The following is a 16,094-nucleotide window of genomic DNA, read 5'->3' as shown; positions in this document are numbered from 1 at the left end:
GATCAATTATGCCTGACCTTGACAGAGTGCAAATTAAGTTAAAAAATTCTATAGATTTCATTATCTAACAAACTGATAAACACAATGTCAGCTTGGTTTTTGTAAGTTTGAACTGGTGGCATCCATGTCACTTTTCCACTTCTTTTTTGAATGCTGTAAATTATTTACAATCGAATCTAACATGAAGTGTTATTTCTTTTGGACAGGAAGGTTATCTATAAAATACTCATCTTGACAGGCCATAAATCAGAACTTTTTCTCATGGCATGTTTTTAAATTTGAATTTTCTGACTTATAAAATGAATCCAGATCTATATTCCTCTGCATTTTCATTTTTTTCCCCCAAGTTTGGGATCAGAGAGCAAACACTTTTGCCTTTGAATGTGTGCAACATAACAGCCACTGAAATGTTGTCCTTCACCACTAGGAGCAGGAGAAATGAATTCACTTCATCATGATCATATCAGTCAAGGCGCTGTGTTTTGGAGACTGGTCTGCAAGTGCCAGCCCACGGTGCACATGCTCATGACAGATGAGCTCCAGCTGGAGACGGAGCCTTTCAACAAGAATAATCTAACAAAAAAGGAAGTGGGGAGGGTTCAGTTTTGCTCCTGTTTCATCACGGAAAATCTTCTTTTGGAGATCTTCCTTCAACCTCTGGCTATTGAGCCTGAATAAAAACACAGGGGGTGCAAAGACCAGCTAGTTTCATGCACAGTGACCGAGGCTCATCCACCCCATCTTTATAAACACCCATTTTAAACTTTTCGACCTCATACAGGAGGAGACCTGCTTTTCGGACTATTCGGAAAATTAATTTTGCTTTCCAACAAATTAAAAAAAGCAGGAACAATGAGTCCCTGGAAATAAAGTGTTAAACCCAGGCAGCAGCACAGAAAGAATTCCACCTAGTTCATTATAAATGGCTTACTGCTATGCAGTGGTCTGGCTGATTGATATGCTAAGAGCTACCTCAGTCGGCAGTCTTTTAAGCAATAATCCTTCATTTGAGGTCTGATTGTGAGACGGGCCCCTCCCTGCTCCAGTGGTCATTAATTCTCACCTGCCAATACAGTTTGATGAGCTTGCTTATATGCTGTTCACTGCCTCCGGACAGCCAGTACATGTAGTCAGCAATCATGGCACTCCTAATGACAAGGACAGAGTAGGCACGCAGTCTCAGACACTCTCCATCAAGATGTAACATCCCTTTTGCTGAGGGAAGGTTCAAGAAAAGGCACATATTCAATAGTAGGAAAACCACAGACTCAAAAAGTGTAACTGGTTTGTTTAGATTAGTGAGTACAAAAAATATTGTGATTATGTCATCACTTGTGTTTATCTGGAAGGCAAACAATAACTAAACACAGGATTCTGCAAAAAAAGTTATGCACTTTTATCTACATACACTTTGTGTTATCTAGAGACTCTACAGTCCTATTTGCAAAAAAAAGTCACAGTAGTTTATTGTTTCCTATTCTACTATGATGATGGGTTACATCGTCGTCAAAGAAAAATAAATGACCTGGCTTCCTGCCACAGGGAACATTATTTTATTTTAATTTTTGCATCTGGGCTTAAAGAGATATCGGCTTGCAACAAGATAATAGCAGATGCCACCAGTGTCATGTTAAACACTTGAAGGACAAAGATACAGCAGCCTTCTGCTCTGTCAGTCATGACGGAAGGCTTGCACTAAGACAGGCTATGCCATATTTATATTAAAATACAGAAAAATGATGCCAGCGTACTATTTGTTCTCACTCTGTACATAACACTAGCCTGGGAAATTACAGTTAAACATTGCTCTGTATTTATAAAGCTCACTTTCCTTCCTGTTGAGATATATCCCTTTCAGGCTTAATCTCTGCCCAGCGGGCACAACCCACACCAGGTCTCATTGCTCCAGATTTGACCAGGCAGCTCAATCCATAGCATCCAGTAGCTGCTGCCAAAAAAGGTCCTTGCTGAAATCAGTTAACGGTAATCCAGGCAATTAGTCAACATTTTAACCTCCAGTAAATGAATGATCCAAAAAGACGCACCCCATCTCTGCACGAGTCTCTGCAGGAGGGTAGGAAGATTAATGTTATGGACATGGCTGGTGATGTCATCACCGTTGCAGGACTGGTTATCGATCGAATTCCTCGAGGGCATATTTGAAGAAAAGCAAAAAAGAGGAAACGATGAGATAATTTAGTATTCAGCAGGTCTTGCTGTGTTTTATGGGACCCATGGACAGCTTTTTCTAAAGTGACAACTGAGCAGTGAAGTTGCGCCTGCTGGAAGTCACCAGAAATGTGGAACATGTTTTCCCTTCACAGCCAGGTCTAGAATCCCAGTTCCTCGCAGTGCTTGTCAAGCTCACAGAAGGTCAGCTCAGAAGACCTTTGTTTTCAGTTAGATCAATGAAGTCCTCAGCCGGGAGTTATTTGAGATCCTTATCCAGTGGTGCCTGCCCACTCTTTCCATTAGCCATGGGTACAGATAGAAGCCAGATAGAAGCTCAGAGGGTAAACATGTTCATTATGAGTCACAGCACCAACACCGCTGCACACCTCTGTCCCTGCGCAGAGTGACGCACACCAGAACCCACCAGAAACAAACGTCACCTGCGAAAGAAACAAAACTCTTTCACATTTCCAAGAGACTGTCATGCAGTTGTGCGGGATTCTGCCTCCATTAATAGAGCTCTGCTGTGGATGTACTGCACTTCCATGGCCTCTTGCCTGACCCCCAAAGGAGGCTGTAATGTTAATGCAGCTTTCAGAGCCAACTTGTAGCAGAGTTACAAGAACAACACTTTTCGGGTGCACTGCTCTCTTATTCTGCTCCTGTTACTTCATAAGCATTTATTTCTCCAATGTGTGAAGAGGTATTGATAACATTGCCTGGCTCAAACCTGCTAACTACACTGGACTTAAGAAAGACACAGATCAATTTTCTTCATTTGCCCTCGCAGCACTGGGCTCTGGGATCAGTCTCTGGGATGCTATCTGCATGGAGTTTGTATGTGCTCCCTGTATGTGTAGTTTAATTGGCTCCTGAGCAAACAGGCCCTGGTGTGAGTGTGTGAATGTGTGTGTGCCCTGTGATGGACTGGTGTCTCGTCCAGGGTGTATCCTGCCTTGTGCCCAGTGTTTGCTTCCCAGAGGCCCTGAACTGAATAAAGCCATTAGAAAATGGACGGATGTTAAGGACCTTACACTATGACACTCTTTACACAACAGTTTCATAATTGAATTTCTATCATCTGAAAGCAGTGTTTTTTCTTGAATCTCAAAGTACGTACAATATATGCAAGTATAAATCCATTAGTCTTATCCCCCCATTCTTATTATATGCTGAAAGACGAACACATGGTTTCTGGGAGGCTTATGAAATGAATAAAGAAATAACATTTTTGTTTTACAGAAATTTTACAACCTTGACTTATTTTAACCCTTTGCCTGTCAGCTCGGCTGGGCAGCTAAGACATTCGTCAGAGGCTGTCAGTGTCTCGTCGGGGAAAATACACATGACTTCTTCTCTCAAGCTCTTCTCAGTGAAGTGTCAGCTGAAGGAGTGAGCAGGTTATTCTGTGCAAATGTATAAACTCTTCTTCAGAAACAACATTACACCATGTGTAAAACTACATGAAAAAAATCAATACACTGCTATCATAGTGTGCGAGTTAAATTGGTTATATACAGATTGCAATCCATACTGAAATTACAGTAGCAAATGTTCAAAATAAAAGAAGCCTAGCCTAGCTTTCACCTGCACATGCTAAACAAGTGGAAGCTGCAGCAGTTATCTTTGTTCAACAGAAAAGCCCCAAACATTGTTTTAATGCCATTTAAAATCTTGTCACGGCACTAGTCCACTACACTTGCACAGAACTATAAAAGACCCTGCCAATAATGTAAATTGATAACTTAATCCCTTTCTCTGTGCCTTGGGTAAAAGGGTAATAATAGTCAATACTTCTGGTACATGAAAGCCCTTTCTATCGAGTGACAAGAGGGAAAGCAGATGTTGTTTGAAGCTCTCAGAAAATGGTTAAAAATGTTGAAAACAATCCTTTGGCTGCCCCAGCTCTGGACAAATCTTTTCTTTTTTTGTGTGCCTTCAAAAATAAATCACTTTCATGTCAGCGGTGGCAGTCACTATGACAAAGTTAAATTCAATGTGCAGTGAGGGAGTTGAGTTAATTTTAAAGTTCTTGTTATTTCTCTGGCTCTGGCCACATGGGGGTGTAGAACAGTAAGATATATGTCAAAGGGATAAACCCACATGAGTGCTGAGCTGGAGAGCGATTTCTCAGTAGGGGACCTCATATCAAGATAATAACAGAACTGACAGCAGTAGCTCTTTGGCGACTGCGGACTGAAAAGTTTCATTAGAGGACATGTGCACAGACATCATTTAGAATGTGACAGACAATTATGGACCCCAATAGAGAAAAAAACAACAGCTGGAGGTGTCCAGAGCTGCTTGCAGATGACACTCATTACAAACCCAGACAGCGGGCTCATAATCCAGTGCCTCTTCTCCTGCAGTACCAACGCACCACCTGTCAGGAGGAGAGTATATTCCCTCGTTCAGATACTCTGTGCACCATACCCTGACTCTGGCTGCTGCAGCAGGTTCATGTTTTCATCATAAAACAGGACTGGTGCAAGACAACACCCGCAGTTACTTGAGGAGTCCTGTTACTGTCGATGCCACTGGTTGTGCACCACCCTGCTGTTGTACCTCCTTACACTGAGCAAGATCATGTGCCCATGGCCAAGAATAACACAGAACTCCCAAAAAGTCAACCACGCAGACTCGGATAGAATAACAGGGACCCAGACCAAAACATAACTAAAGTTTACATTCAGGAGCCCAAGAAAAGTGGTAAAAACATCAGGCTCTTGCACTGGCTCCAGTGTTCTGTCTGCATGCCTGTCATATGGTAATATAGCAATAAAATATTTGATTTTGAGAATATACATTTTATTTTTGGACTGCATCCCTTTTTCATTTTGTTTCCACATGCCTTCTTATCCGCAATTCCAGTCTCCATCAAGGCTGTGTCACATAGCTAAGGAGGAATGGAGGTATCTCCTCATACAAGACTGCATCTTTCCTACTGTTTTCTACGTTTCACTGAGTGATAAAAATGGACTTATCTACCGGTAAGTGAAAATACGTTCTACATATTATATATGAGCTTTGGCACATAGCAAAATGAAAGATCCAGCAAACATTTCAGGACCTTCTAGGAGTTAAATGTCCACATTTTTCAGGAAAGTAGCAGTATGAAGGGCAGAAAAACTGCATAGGAGCTTCTTAATTTAATGAAAAGATCTGAACTGGGAAAACGCTCAAGACAGATGTTATAAGGGCATCTGTAATACGCTTTTCCTTTCTGTTGCAATGCAAATGACCTTCACAACTGCGAAGTATTAACTGCTTGTATTAAGATTAGATTACATATTTGAGGTGTTTTTGTGTTACATCACAGAGAAACATGTAGTCTTGAGGTACATATTTATATCAAACAGCACCAAGACCAACATAAAGTACTTTCAACTGCAGTTCTCCAGTTCTCCTGAGCAGTGCCCCTGGAGCAGTTCAAGATGTTATATTGACAACCCTAGTTAAGGCAAATAAAAAATCCAAATTTAATATTGGAAATATACGAAACACAAGAGTATAAGGAAGGTTGTAAACAATCCAAGCTAAGCAGATCTGAAACTTCATCCTGCTGCTTCCTGAAGGAGCCAGGAACTTGGGCCTTAACCACCTGGCAGGGAAGCCAGTTCCTAACTCCACAACTCCCTGTGTAAAGAAGTGTTTCATATTCTCCATCCTAAATGAATATGACTTTACAGCTATCAATGATCAATTTCATTTGGGATATAGCTGCCTAAGCCATTATTTTACCATAGTCTTTTGTAATTCCCTTGTATTTTTTGTTTGGCATTGCACAGAAGTTTTACTTTAAAGTCAAGTAATTAATGTGGTTGGCCAAAATCTGCACAAGCACAAGATTGGAATCATATTTTGATGTGATTTTCCATCATGATGGAAAAACTATTTTTAAAACTTCTGAAACACCTGAAGAATGCAGCTGTGCTGGTAACACAGTGAACACCAAACCAATCATATGGAAAACACGTGGCTTTATTTTGTTTTTCTAAGCTTCAGTATGAAGTGTTATGATTGATGTTGAATTTTAACCAACTTATGAAGAAGTCATAGCAAATATCTAAGATTTATTGTGGATTCGTTTGTGGCACATTGTTCATTCATGAGGAATGTTGAGCTGCAGATTGAAACTAGATAATATAGACTTCAAGTGTTTTCAGAAGCAGGAATGACTAAACAGCTCACATTCAGTAGTTCCAACAGCTTTAAAGCTTTGTTAAGTGCATCTTAAGCCCAATGTTTACACAGCATCAAAAAGGACGAATCAATGCTCCTTTAGAAATCAGCAATTATTATAAATATATTTCAATTTTTTTTAAAACAATCTAGTTCACAGCAATAATTAAACCTGATGCTGTTTTCTCAATACACACTGGCCGAGTGTGTGTATACAGAGCTTGGGATTTTTTCCTTTGCAGCGTGGGTTTCATTTTGTGACGATCCTGTTGCCGTAGAAAACCAGGCATAACCAGAAAGCTTCACAAGAGTTCCATCACATCTGATTGAAAATGTACTGCTTTACCTTTGCTCATCCCCATTTAAGAGGTTTCATAATGGGCTTTACCACTTTCAAATTCTTATTGGTTGGACGGAGAGCTGCCGAACCCCAGCCAGGTCTGATGCTCAGACCAGTATCTTGTTCTGAACCCAAGCCAGGTCTGATGCTCAGACCAGTACCTTGTTCTGAACCCCAGCCAGGACTGATGCTCAGACCAGTACCTTGTTCTGAACCCCAGCCAGGTCTGATGCTCAGACCAGTATTTTGTTTGAACCCCAGCCAGGTCTGATGCTCAGACCAGTATCTTCTTCTGAACCCCAGCCAGGTCTGATGCTCAGACCAGTATGTTGTTCTGAACCCCAGCCAGGTCTGACGCTCAGACCAGTATGTTGTTCTGAACCCCAGCCAGGTCTGACGCTCAGACCAGTATGTTGTTCTGAACCCCAGCCAGGTCTGATGCTCAGACCAGTATGTTGTTCTGAACCCCAGCCAGGTCTGATGCTCAGACCAGTATGTTGTTCTGAACCCCAGCCAGGTCTGATGCTCAGACCAGTATGTTGTTCTGAACCCCAGCTAGGTCTGATACTCAGCAGAAGGTTTTTTAACGTCCGGAGCTTGTAGTTGTAAAACCACTTACTATCAGAGTCAAAATGAAGTCAAAATTCTTTTAGGTTATTGATATTATTATTATCGTTTCTAGAAATCCACTTGTCTATCAACTACCCCCGACTGTCCACTTCAGTTTATTACAAACCCACGGATTCACACAGCTACCTCCTGTACAGCTCATTTCACCCCAACCACACTAAAAACTCTCTTCCTTTTTCACAGTTCCTTAGGTTACGACGATTATGCAGCGACGACATCGACTTCGAGAACCAAGCCCTCGAAATGTACTCATTTTTCATCAACAGAGGATACCCCAGCAGTGTGATTGACAGGGCCCTTGCCCGAGCCAAAAACACCCCCCGGACCATCAACCCGATCAGGAACTCCCGCCGTAACAACCGCATTCCTCTGGTGCTTCCTTACCACCCTAACACACTTCCTATCCCCAGGACCATTAACCACAACTTTTCCATCCTACAGGATGATCCCTCCATTGGGGCCCTCTTTTCTGATCGCCCTATCATCTCATATCGCCGACCACCTAATCTGCGTAACCTCCTTGTTCACAGCTCCCTTGACCGCCCTCAACAACCATCCACACCAGGCACTTTCCCTTGCAACAGAGCTCGCTGTATCACCTGCAAATACACAGCCACCACCACACTCATTCAAGGCCCCTCAGGACAATTCCGGATCACCCAGACAGCATCTTGTACCTCCAGCAACCTTATTTACTGTATCTCTTGCAGTAAATGCCCAGCCATCTACATTGGAGAAACAGGAAGGAGACTCGGAGACCGTTTCAGAGAACACGTCAGGGCTGTAAAGATTAAAGATCTCTCCAAGCCCATTGTTTCTCATTTCACCTCTGACGGCCACGACCACTCTAATCTCTCCGTCTGTGTTCTCAAAGACGGTTTTCCAAACTCATACATCAGAAAGACCACCGAAACTAAAATTATTCTGCAGCTAGGATCACACCTTCTCCCTTCCCTTAACGACAGACTACTGTTCTTTTAAATTTTCTCCATTCATTGGAAGTTTCATTTCACACCTCTCTGCACCCATTCTGACTTCACACCTCTTGATTGGCCTCTCTTTCTGTCCCCTGCTCCCGCCTCTCACTCCTCCTCCCTCCCAACCTTTGTTCTCCCGCTACTTTACCTTTGCCTACTGCCCTGTCTCTCTCACACCTGAAGAAGGCTCCACGGCCGAAACGTTGTGTTCTCTTTCTTCTTTTTTTCAGCATGGAATAAACCTATTACTTGTTCCTTTGATATTATTATGTTTAGGAGAATGCGCAAAACACCACACATCAGTACTGCACCACTCCTGTGATCAGCCTGATGCCCCTGACCAGGACTGAACAGACAGAACTTGTACATAATGAAGCAGACAGCCTATTTGTGTGGTTGTGAATAAAAGAGATTAAGGTAGACCTGTCAGTGAATTTGCTCTTAAGTACTACTATACCAGGATTTTGTGCAGAATAAATCATTTTGTTTCATCATAAAGAATTCACAGCCTCAAAACACATTCTTTTAAGTTATTCTAATTGCTTAGACACAAATGTTGTCATGTTAACAGTATTTTTCTTTTAAGTTGGTTGAAAGTGTCTACACAATTTGTTATGTCCAGTAAGATGATGACAACACCTTTGTAGTCATGTTTGCACATAATTAAAACACCCACAGGACAACTATTAATAAAAAATGACTTCTTCTTAGTCATGTACTAAAAATAATGCTACGTGTGATTGCTGCTTGCATTCTGCTTTTCTTTTTCAAAGATCCACCTTAATGCATACTAAGAATGTGGGAAAACCATAAAACATGGACTATTCTGGTAGTCTATTTAAATGTGTGTGAAACATCAAAAAATGATATTCTTAGTATCGGTGTGATCATGGCAATGCTGTGTCATCTCCCTCTGCCCTTAAGAACACAAGCAGATGTTTGCCTTTGTCTCCTCTGCCTGGGATTAGTAAATCTCAAAGGATTTTCTAACTGAGACCCAGGTTTCAGCATCCATTTACCAGTTTTGCCCTTTCAAATCTTATTCATTTTAAATCTCTTTTTCTCCCAGCCAGATTACTCAGTTTAGTGCTTAAATATCTTCGTGTAGTCGGATTGATTTTTTGAATGCAAAAGAAGCTGCCTATAAGGAAAACAGTGGTGCTGAATGACTCTTGAATATTTAAATTAAAAATTCAATAATAAATGAAGGTGTCACATTAAAAGTACTCCCGGTTAGCATACATACAATATATAATCATATCATTAGAATACAAATGGGACATTAACAACGCCAAAGCCCCGAGTTTATCTGTAGGAAATGATTGCTTATAGTATCACATAACAGCAACATTAAATTCCAATCTAATTATGAACTTGATTGCTCTATTCCCCTCTTGTATGTGTCCTTCAACATTTGTACCGTTTCTGTGAGCATATTTTTCCTTAAATATGGAAAAGTGTTAACTTCCCAATGTCATTCTGACAGCCTGCAATACTGAGCTGCATTTTCCTAAATTGCTTGAGGCATTAACCACTAACAACTTTATTTATTAGCCCCTCATGTGCTTTGCTCTGTCTTCATTTCTAAAAAATAAAATAAATCTTTTACAGAACATTCCCTACACTGAAAAAATACCCTCTTACCTTCCAGCCTCAGAGAAGCGTCCCAGTAATCGAAACACTGCTGCCTGCTGAAGATGGTTGTGGAAATCAGTGGGATTTAGCCATATGTTCCTTTGACAAAGAAGATGGAGAATAAACATTATCCCCGATTGTAAAGGTGGCAGATAAGGAGGCCCTGGCCAGCCTCAGTGTGAGAGTTGTGAGGCAACAGTTCAGGCAGCCTTAGGAGTATATGAGCAGTGTCTGGCAGGCTGATTGTCTCACATCTCCACCAACATGCCCTACCAAAATATTAGACACAGGTAAGTTCGGTTTGAGTCACCCTTCCTGTCCAAGGTAGAGGGAATGGCCAGTACGCACATGGAATGTCCTATGAGTCCTGATGAATGTAAAGAAGTAACAGACAAGGCCTTACCCTCACTGTTGTGATATGGGAAAGAGCCTAGTTTAGAAGAATGTCCTGGAGCTCGTGACACTGGTGCAACAGCTCAGACAGCCTCAGGAGTATACAAGCAGTGGCTGCCAGGCACAATATCATGGCTGTGTCTCATATCACCACTGGACTGGACATGTGGATGTCCAGTCATGTATTGGCAAGGAGATATATCAAGCTAGATCACTGCCTGATAGTTTGTGGTAAGTAAAACAAGTCTTTAGTGTTTCTGAGTTTTGATATTTAAATTCAGGGAACATTTTACCCAGGAAAACATTTTATTGTGAAAAAGCCGATTTAATCAGCAAGTACAAATGAATAAAATGCTATTCAGCAGCTTGCCAAGTACTGTGCTGAAATCTGAAGCACCATCAATTTGTGTTCTCTAGTCCTTGTCACAGAGTTCTATTAACATGCGGCGTTTCTGTATCCACTTCAATCTGTATCCACCCTCAAAGAAAAGACAACCAGCAAATTAATTGCATGTGCACAATGTCTTCAGCATGCTCATTATAATGCTGGTATGGTTAATTAAAAAGACTCAGACATTTGTTTGGTGCAGCAAATACATTCCAGACAGTGGGGAAAATTCAGCAATGTGGCAATAAAAGCTAACTCCCTCTTTCCTGCTTTTGGTCTATTTACAGGCACTTTGTCTTTCCCTGCACAGGTTTTCTAAGTCATTTATACAAGTGGGACTTCACCAGCGGTAAACATGAGCCCTGTCATGTACAAAAACCTCCTGTTTTCTGTCCTGCTCCTTCTGCCTGGGCAGTAAAGCGCAGACCCGTCATCTTCAGAGCCCCTCACTTGTTAAAGGCATGTCTGCACAGGCTCAGACCGAGCACCTGTCCTGGCCACCTGCGCTTCTTCTCACAGGGAGAGCCTGGGGACTCACTGGGGAGTTGGCACCCAAAGCGCTCACTGGCAGAGCTGAGGGCTCACACCTGTCCAGAAAGGCCTGGAGGGTCACGGGCACTGGGCAATCCAAAAACACCCCAGCTGACTAGAGCCCTCCCTCTCCTGGGGCGCTCGGCCACATGTACCCCACTGCTCGGGGAGTCCCAGACCGAAACTGGAGCTGCCCGGGCTGCAGGACTCGCCCTGCTCCAACAACGAGCCGCTCTGTGGGTCGAGCCACTCAGGAGGACCTGCCGACACACTTGTCAGTATAGTGGCTGCCTGGGCGTGACCCGAGCATGACCCCATCTGCTGTCATACGAGGCGTCACCGTGACCTCGCCGATGTCCTGCTCATGTGGCGAAGGACACTCTCCCACTCTGCTCTGACTCCGCTCTGGCTTCCACATGGGAGGAGAACACAATTAATTTCCACTGTCAGCATATCAATGTGAAAATATTTCATCTTAAGAAAAATAAAATGGGCCTATGTAACATGTTTTCCTCAGCAGCATCCTTGAGACTGGAGGCTGATGGCCCTCCTATTTCATCCTAATGGAAACAATTATCACAATGGGAGTAGACTCTTTAAGTGATACAAATAATTACACCCATTAATCCACCAGCCTTATTTAATGGCCACCGTTTAGTTGACTACACTGCTTTTAAGTACAGTTTTTATTTTTAATGTTCCTGGGGTTTTCCAAGGACTTGATGGGGTTTCAGGAATTATTTTTATAATATCTCGCGAACGAGGTTTTCTAACTAATTCTGTAGATTATAAAGTCCGCACCTCTACATGATAAATAATGATCTCTGTTTTATCAGAACCAAAGCCCTCTTTTAAATTTTAAAAGCAAAATCAATCCACTCCTATATGTTATTAAAATTTTAAATACATGCAAAAGACTATATCACCCTCCTTCTCCTTCTCTCCCTCAAGGTAATAAATATTTATTAAAGTCTGATGGCGCAGTTTAGAGAGAACACACCGTTTATTTCCTTTCTTTTCTCCCTTAGGTTTTGAGAAGAAAACTATTCTATATCGGTCTTTTAAAAATAAATAGAAAACTAACTACAGCAATTTTAAGTAAAAAAGTATTTATCTCTTTTGAAAGCTTTTATTATCTCTAAAAAAGCCCCAAGGCTCTGAATAACAATTTTAAAAAGAGAAACAACACTCCCCAGTTTCTGACAGTCTGGGGATTTACTAGCAATCTTGTAGATTAACCCAGTAAGAACTGCTGAAGTCTTCAGGACTAAATGAAGACACTCCACACATATCCATTCAGCAATCACATTTAAACAAGCAAGAGAGATGTCCAGCAAACGTGAAGGTTCAGAATGAAATGTTTCTGACACACATGAATTTTAATCACTCAACCCCACCACTTACCTGATACTTTTTTTAAATCGTATTGTTTTGACAAAGACAGTTGAAAGAAAAAAAGAATTTCAACCTTGGCAGTCAGAACAACAGTCTTTAAATGTTAGTTTGCAGATGAGAATGTCAGAGGTTTATGTTTATGTGACAAGACAGTGACAGTCTGAAAACAATGTTAGATTCTCTAACCTACAGAAGCAGTGCAAAAACACAAAACAAACACTGTCAACATGCACAGTTCAAAGAGCAGGGATATGTGGTATTTTTATCCAGGGTGTTTTGTGGGGAACTATACACTGTGTAGGCAAATGGCATATACCGAGTAAATAATCTCTTTACCTGCAGCCCACAGAACAGGCGTTAACTTTGTTTTGCCTTGTGTCATCCTCTACATACTGAGGTATGTCAGGCTCTGCCACAGTAATGACAAACCCTTTGAGTGAGACTCTAAAATGTATTTCACAGGAGCTTTCAGAGCCTGAAAAACCTTCACACTTTTCTTATTTACAATGCATTGTGACCTCTAATTGTAGTTGTAAGGATGTAACTGCACTTAATTTATTCCATTGTACTTCCCTGCAACATACATTTCTTTTGTATACTAAACACTAAGATACTCAGGAGAAAAACATCTGCTAAGGGAACAGTGATTAAAATACAAGGCAGTAATAATAATCTTGATCATTCTATTTCTCATCTGCTTCAAGTTACTGTGTGAGAAATGAGCACTCGTGCAGTGGACACTAATTCTAGCGGTTTTAAAAGGAGATGCTCAGAAACCTGGGATTAATGGATATGGTTAACAAAACATTAATTCTATTCCATTAGTAAGACACGTTTAAGAAAGACTTAAACAGGTCATGAGGGGACTGAGGTCTGAATGTTCAGAGAAGACATGAATTTCTGCATTCCTGTAATCCCAATATATAATCTTACACTTTAATTAAGAATTCTTCTCACAGTTGTTTACTTTTGACATTAAGTATTAAAGTATTGATGCGCGCCAGTAATTAAGGAGGGTGAAGGACAGTCAGTAAATATAACAGCCCCAAGGAATAAACTGGCTTCATTTCCACAGCATCCTTATGTAAACCAATGTCTTCTGAAAAGCTCCTGCAGTGACCTGTGCCTTCTGGGGACGGGCAGGGGGAGAGCACGTCGAGCCCTGAGGCTCTGTGCCGTATTGCACCCTCCTGCAAAGCCCCGTTTCATCCCGACGGCCTCCGAGCCCAGCAGGAGTCCCAGCCTTCTCGACTCGATGGCCGATTGTCTTTCCCATTGTATGTGAAATTCTTTCAGAGCCGTAGGTGAGACGCTCGGCTTTGATTACAAAGATCTTGTTTAAAAAGGTAATATTAGTAATTAGTAATGATATATGCAAATTTGTTCTTCCGGCTTTTATTTCCAGCCTTCCATTTTTCCCCCCCAACTGCTTTATCCAATACATGGACAGGGGGAGCCGGAGTCTATTCCCACAAGCAGCTTTTATTTTTCAAAAAAAGTGCAAAATACTAAAGTTGTTTTTCCCCCAAAGCCAGCTCTGACGACATCATCATAATACAATTTTAACCAACAAACTCAAATCACCTAAGAATTGCTTTCACATGGTGGCAGGGAAATTATTCATTTATTTTTTCTCTTTTTTCTGTTGTGTATATTTGAAACCACTTAACATGTATTATGGATTAATGTGATAGCTTTCAGCTAATTCCTCTACCCGTTAAATTATTTCCACTGTACCTCAGGTCAACAGGTCCTGCTGAATGACTAACAGTTGCTAGTTAATGTCAAACAAGGCACATTTTACAATTAAATCTAAAGCCATTCCCATTCTAAAAACCCTTTTACATTTCAGCCAATTAACATTGTACAAAGCAGCCAATTCTACCATGAAAATACATAAAAAAAAGAAAGAACAAAATCAACTCAATATGCTATTCACTCTGTAATAATGGTTCATTTAGCTTTTGGCTCATTTGGCAAAGGAAGAAGCTACAGTATATCTAATTATCCAGCACTCGTTCTTGCAGTGTCAGATATCATTGCTTAAGCAAAGCTCTCCTACTCTAAAAATAATTCCGAAACTTGCTGTCCTTACCTGTGGGAGTGATTAAGTGCTAAGTCAGGTCTTTTCATTCTGAGGTAACAGGCAACTAGCTTGGATTCAATGAAGCTGACAACCTTGCAAATGTCTTCATAACCAGCATCAAAGGGGCTTCCCAGCACAGCTCCTCTTGTGCACAGCTATAGAGAGCAGCAACACAATAGCGCCTTTGTCAGACCCATCGCAACATTTACTTTCCAACTCATCTGGTGTACATTTCTGAAAAATCTAAAAACCCAATCTAATCGTTTGAAGTGCTCAGAAAATAAAAGGAGTTGTAAATTCCATTTCTAGGATGCATCTTTCCGTTGAGCTTAGCTTGAAAGAAAGCTCAACGGAAGGCTGGTGTTTGTAAGTAACATTAATTAAAATTTATATAATTGAATTTTGGATTATCATTTTTCTAACTGATGATCTATTAGGAAATGCCGACTATGAAATGCAACATTAAATAATATCCATACATTTAGCACTAATATTCATTCTCATTTGGACTAATTATGTAGCCATCGCTATTGATCCTTGCAGTGTTATCCCATTATTACCACACAAACTCCCCTAACTAGACAGCGATGAATGGAGTGCTGTCTGGCTAGCACCAGCGTGTTCAATACCAGTCTGAAGAGATGTGCATGTGCCTGCTGGCTTGCTCTCAGATTTCCAATGCATGAGACAGCTTCTGTTCCATTCAGCCACTAAATAAAAGTAATCCGGATCATCTATTTCTCTTAGCTCTCTAAAAAGTGTAGCTTTTAGAAGGTCTTATGCCAGCCTACAAAATTATAAAATACCCGTCACATCGATAGAGTTTTACTGCCTGGAGTGAATTTTGAACCTTTTCTAAATCTGCACTTACCTGCTTCCTCAGAAACATCATTACTCTTAGATGGGAAATAATGTGGGTGTACAGTGAATGGCACTCCTACTCTGGTGCTCACAACTGGACAGTGCAAGCCACAGCAGAGACAGACACGCGTCTCTCAACAGTGATGCTACTCTAACTGCACAGATAGATCACCAGACATATGGCATGTATAAAATGGACTTCAAAATATAAAAAAAAAAAAAATGGGAAAAGCAACATAGTGTAAACATGAAAGTGAAAAAATTAAACAAAGTGCCTTGTAAAATTATTTAGATTTCTATGTTGTCCCGTTATGTAAAATTACTATGAAAGAACTAAAACATAACTTACTGACTGATACACTATGTTGGGCTTGTGTCATATGTAAAACTTTGACTTTAGGCCAAACTGTTCCAATTTTGTCTCATCTGACCACAATCTTATTGAAATGTTGGCAGCATCACTTTCGTGCTTTGTTGCAAACTGAAAGCGGGAACCGAGATGGA

The sequence above is a fragment of the Atractosteus spatula genome, chromosome 4 (genome assembly GCF_055471065.1).
Source record: "Atractosteus spatula isolate fAtrSpa1 chromosome 4, fAtrSpa1.hap1, whole genome shotgun sequence".
In the NCBI taxonomy this organism is placed as follows: Eukaryota; Metazoa; Chordata; class Actinopteri; order Semionotiformes; family Lepisosteidae; genus Atractosteus; species Atractosteus spatula.
The sequence above is the reverse complement of the archived record's forward strand: the minus strand, read 5'-3'. Positions refer to the sequence as shown.